A 5541-nucleotide genomic window follows, 5' to 3' on the forward strand; every position below is an offset into this window, starting at 1 on the left:
CACACTGTACACACACTATACACACACACACACACACACACTGTACACACACACACACTGTACACACACACACACACACACACACACACACACACACACACTGTACACACACACACACTGTACACACACACACTGTACACACACACACACACACTGTACACACACACACTGTATATACACACACTGTACACACACACACACACACACTGTACACACACACACACACACACTGTACACACACACACTGTATATACACACACTGTACACACACACACACACACACTGTACACACACACACACACACACTGTACACACACACACACACACACACACTGTACACACACACACACACTGCACACACAGTACACACACACACACACACACACTGTACACACACACACACACACACACACTGTACACACACACACACACACACTGCACACACACTATACACACTGATATATATATATAGAGACACACAGACATTGTTAGACACGCAGAGCAGAAGGAATAGTAACCTGTGAGCTTCCTGTGATGAGATCCCCCCCGAGCTGCATTATGGGAGTTGTAGTACAGCAGCGCGCGGTGCATTGTGGGGAAGGACCGCCCACCTGCTTTATCCAGCAATGTTTCCTTCCTTCCACCAATAGAGGGAGCTCCTCCCCTTCATCTCCTCACACTGCGTCACGTGACATCCACCCTGCGTTCCACGTGCAGCTCAACCACTGACGTCACATCCCATCCTGCTGAGCACTGACCGGAAGTACTGTGAGGGGGCGGCTGCCGCTGTAATGTATAATGTGGCCTGTTCCAGAAGAGCGGGGGGCGGGGCTGTTACACTAATAGTGGCACTGACCGAGCTGAGGCTGCAGCCTGTACCCTCCTCCTCCTGTGTGATGCAGCTCCTCCCCCCTCAGCCCCCCACTCCCCCTCCTCTGTGATACAGCTCCTCCCCCTCAGCCCCGCCCACTCCTTTCCTCCTGTGTGATGCAGCTCCTCCCCCCTCAGCCCCACCCACTCCTTCCCTCCTGTGTGGTGCTCCTCCCCCTCCTGTGTGATGCAGCTCCTCCCCCCTCAGCCCTGCCCACTCCTTCCCTCCTGTGTGGTGCTCCTCCTCCTGTGTGCTGCAGCTCCTCCCCCCTCCGCCCCGCCCACTCCTTCCCTCCTGTGTGGTCCTCCTCCTGTGTGATGCAGCCCCTCCCCCCTCAGCCCCCCACTCCCCCTCCTCTGTGATGCAGCTCCTCAGCCCCGCCCACTCCTTCCCTCCTGTGTGGTGCTCCTCCCCCTCCTGTGTGTTGCAGCTCCTCCCCCTCCACCCCGCCCACTCCTTCCCTCCTGTGTGGTGCTCCTCCCCCTCCTGTGTGATGCAGCTCCTCCCCCCCAGCCCCACCCACTCCTTCCCTCCTGTTGGTGCTCCTCCCCCTCCTGTGTGCTGCAGCTCCTTCCCCCTCAGCCCCCCACTCCCCCTCCTCTGTGATACAGCTCCTCAGCCCCGCCCACTCCTTCCCTCCTGTGTGATGCAGCTCCTCCGCCCTGCCCACTCCTTCCCTCCAGTGTGGTGCTCCTCCCCCTCCTGTGGGATGCAGCTCCTCCCCCCTCAGCCCCCCCACTCCCCCTACTCTGTGATGCAGCTCCTCAGCCCCGCCCACTCCTTCCCTCCAGTGTGGTGCTCCTCCCCCTCCTGTGTGATGCAGCTCCTCCCCCCTCCGCCCTGCCCACTCCTTCCCTCCTGTGTGATGCAGCTCCTCCCCCTTCAGCCCTCCCTCTCCTTCCCTCCTGTATGATGCAGCTCCTCAGCCCCGCCCACTCCTTCCCTCCAGTGTGGTGCTCCTCCCCCTCCTGTGTGCTGCAGCTCCTCCCCCCTCAGCCCCCCACTCCCCCTCCTCTGTGATACAGCTCCTCCCCCTCAGCCCCGCCCACTCCTTTCCTCCTGTGTGATGCAGCTCCTCCCCCCTCAGCCCCGCCCACTCCCCCTCCTGTGTGATGCAGCTCCTCCCCCCTCAGCCCCACCCACTCCTTCCCTCCTGTGTGGTGCTCCTCCTCCTGTGTGCTGCAGCTCCTCCCCCCTCCGCCCCGCCCACTCCTTCCCTCCTGTGTGGTCCTCCTCCTGTGTGATGCAGCCCCTCCCCCCTCAGCCCCCCACTCCCCCTCCTCTGTGATGCAGCTCCTCAGCCCCGCCCACTCCTTCCCTCCTGTGTGGTGCTCCTCCCCCTCCTGTGTGCTGCAGCTCCTCCCCCTCCACCCCGCCCACTCCTTCCCTCCTGTGTGGTGCTCCTCCCCCTCCTGTGTGATGCAGCTCCTCCCCCCCAGCCCCACCCACTCCTTCCCTCCTGTTGGTGCTCCTCCCCCTCCTGTGTGCTGCAGCTCCTTCCCCCTTAGCCCCCCACTCCCCCTCCTCTGTGATACAGCTCCTCAGCCCCGCCCACTCCTTCCCTCCTGTGTGATGCAGCTCCTCCGCCCTGCCCACTCCTTCCCTCCAGTGTGGTGCTCCTCCCCCTCCTGTGGGATGCAGCTCCTCCCCCCTCAGCCCCCCCACTCCCCCTACTCTGTGATGCAGCTCCTCAGCCCCGCCCACTCCTTCCCTCCAGTGTGGTGCTCCTCCCCCTCCTGTGTGATGCAGCTCCTCCCCCCTCCGCCCTGCCCACTCCTTCCCTCCTGTGTGATGCAGCTCCTCCCCCTTCAGCCCTCCCTCTCCTTCCCTCCTGTATGATGCAGCTCCTCAGCCCCGCCCACTCCTTCCCTCCAGTGTGGTGCTCCTCCCCCTCCTGTGGGATGCAGCTCCTCCCCCCTCAGCCCCCCCCCACTCCCCCTACTCTGTGATGCAGCTCCTCAGCCCCGCCCACTCCTTCCCTCCAGTGTGGTGCTCCTCCCCCTCCTGTGGGATGCAGCTCCTCCCCCCTCCGCCCTGCCCACTCCTTCCCTCCTGTGTGGTGCTCGTCTCCCTCCTGTGTGATGCAGCTCCTCCCCCTTCAGCCCTCCCTCTCCTTCCCTCCTGTATGATGCAGCTCCTCAGCCCCGCCCACTCCTTCCCTCCAGTGTGGTGCTCCTCCCCCTCCTGTGGGATGCAGCTCCTCTTCCCTCAGCCCCCCACTCCCCCTACTCTGTGATGCAGCTCCTCAGCCCCGCCCACTCCTTCCCTCCAGTGTGGTGCTCCTCCCCCTCCTGTTTGATGCAGCTCCTCCCCCCTCCGCCCTGCCCACTCCTTCCCTCCTGTGTGGTGCTCCTCCCCCTTCAGCCCTCCCTCTCCTTCCCTACTGTATGATGCAGCTCCTCAGCCCCGCCCACTCCTTCCCTCCAGTGTGGTGCTCCTCCCCCTCCTGTGTGAAGCAGCTCCTCCCCCCTCAACCCCCACTCCCCCTCCTCTGTGATACAGCTCCTCCCCCTCAGCCCCGCCCACTCCTTCCCTCCTGTGTGATGCAGCTCCTCCCCCCTCAGCCCCGCCCACTCCCCCTCCTGTGTGATGCAGCTCCTCCCCCCTCAGCCCCACCCACTCCTTCCTTCCTGTGTTGTGCTCCTCCCCCTCCTGTGTAATGCAGCTCCTCATCCCAGCCCACTCCTTCCCTCCTGCATGGTACTCCTCCCCCTCCTGTGTGATGCAGCTCCTCCCCCTCAGCCCCGCCCATTCCTTCCCTCCTGTGTGGCGCTCCTCCCCTCATGTGTAATGCAGCTCCTCCCCCCTCAGCCCAGCCCACTCCTTCCCTCCTGTGTTGTGCCCCTCCCCCTCCTGTGTGATGCAGCTCCTACCCCCTCAGCCCAGCCCACTCCTTCCCTCCTGTGTTGTGCTCCTCCCCCCTCCTGTGTGATGCTGCTCCTCAGCCCCGCCCACTCCTCTACTGCGTGGTGCTCCTCCCCCTCCTGTGTGATGCAGCTTCTCCCCCCCTCAGCCCAGCCCATTCCTTCCCTCCTGTGTGGTGCTCCTCCCCTCCTGTGTGATGCAGCTCCTCAGCCCCGCCCACTGCTCTACTGCATGGTGCTCCACCCCCTCCTGTGTGATGCAGCTCCTCCCCCTCAGCCCCGCCCACCCCTCCTGTGTGGTGCTTCACCCCTCCTGTGAGATGCAGCTCCTCCCCCCTCAGCCCATCCCACTCCTTCCCTCCTGTGTTGTGCTCCTCCCCCCTCCTGTGTCAGTGTCGGGTGGCAGTGTGTTGGTGTGTCAGTGTCGGGTGGCAGTGTGTTAGTGTGTCAGTGTCGGGTGGAAGTGAGTTGGTGTGCCAGTGTTGGGTGGCAGTTTGTTGGTGTGTCAGTGTCGGGTGGCAGTTTGTTTGTGTGTCAGTGTCGGGTGGCAGTGTGTTAATGTGTCAGTGTCGGGTGGCAGTGTGTCTTCATTGGGTGGCAGTGTGTTGGTGTGTCATTGTCGGGTGGCAGTGTGTCAGCGTCGGGTGGCAGTGTGTCAGCATCGGGTGTCAGTGTCGGGTGGCAGTGTGTTGGTGTGTCAGTGTTGGGTGGCAGTGTGTTGGTGTGTCAGTGTCGGGTGGCAGTGTGTCAGCGTCGGGTGGCAGTGTGTTGCTGTTTCAGTGTTGGGTGGCAGTGCGTTGCTGTGTCAGTGTTGGGTGGCAGTGTGTTGATGTGTCAGTGTCGGGTGGCAGTGTGTCAGTGTCGGGTGGCAGTGTGTTGGTGTGTCAGTGTCGGGTGGCAGTGTGTTGGTGTGTCAGTGCTGGGTGGCAGTGTTGTGGCGTGGCAGTGTCGGATGGCAGTGTGCCAGTGTCGGATGGCAGTGTGTTGGTGTGTCAGTGTCGGGTGGCAGTGTGTTGGTGTGTCAGTGTTGGGTGGCAGTGTGGTGGCGTGTCAGTGTCGGGTGGCAGTGTGTCAGTGTCGGATGGCAGTGAGTTGGTGTGCCAGTGTCGGGTGGCAGTTTGTTGGTGTGTCAGTGTCGGGTGGCAGTGTGTTGGTGTGTCAGTGTCGGGTGGCAGTGTGTTGGTGTGTCAGTGTTGGGTGGCAGTGTGTTGGTGTGGCAGTGTTGGGTGGCAGTGTGTTGCTGTGTCAGTGTTGGGTGGCAGTGTGTTGCTGTGTCAGTGTCGGGTGGCAGTGTGTCAGTGTCGGGTGGCAGTGTGTTGGTGTGTCAGTGTTGGGTGGCAGTGTGGTGGTGTGTCAGTGCCGGGTGGCAGTGTGTCAGTGTCGGATGGCAGTGTGTTGGTGTGTCAGTGTCGGGTGGCAGTGTGTTGGAGTGTCAGTGTCGGGTGGCAGTGTGTCAGTGTCGGATGGCAGTGTGTTGGTGTGGTAGTGTCGGGTGGCAGTGTGTTGGTGTGTCAGTGTTGGGTGGCAGTGTGTCTTCGTCGGGTGGCAGTGTGTTGGTGTGTCAGTGTCGGGTGTCAGTGTGTCAGTGTCGGATGGCAGTGTGTTGGTGTGTCAGTGTCGGGTGGCAGTGTGTCGGTGTGTCAGTGTCGGGTGGCAGTGTGGCAGTGTTGGGTGGCAGTGTGTTGATGTGTCAGTGTTGGGTGGCAGTGTGGTGGCGTGTCAGTGTCGGGTGTCAGTGTGTCAGTGTCGGGTGGCAGTGTGTCAGCGTCGGGTTGCAGTGTGTTGCTGTGTTGGTGTTGGGTGGCA

General features: G+C 62.1%; 1 protein-coding gene across 1 annotated transcript in view; it reads right to left on the minus strand.

Moving 5' to 3' along the window:
* The window catches only part of LOC137543678 (uncharacterized), a 91452-nt gene extending 90589 nt beyond the window's left edge, over window positions 1-863 (minus strand). Inside the window, exon 1 of the mRNA XM_068264801.1 lies at window positions 519-863. The gene's annotated coding sequence lies outside the window, so the exon portion shown is untranslated. The remainder of the gene's footprint in view (window positions 1-518) is intronic.
* Window positions 864-5541: the final 4678 nt, after the last annotated feature.

The sequence above is a fragment of the Hyperolius riggenbachi genome, unplaced genomic scaffold (assembly GCF_040937935.1).
Source record: "Hyperolius riggenbachi isolate aHypRig1 unplaced genomic scaffold, aHypRig1.pri scaffold_163, whole genome shotgun sequence".
NCBI lineage: Eukaryota > Metazoa > Chordata > Amphibia > Anura > Hyperoliidae > Hyperolius > Hyperolius riggenbachi.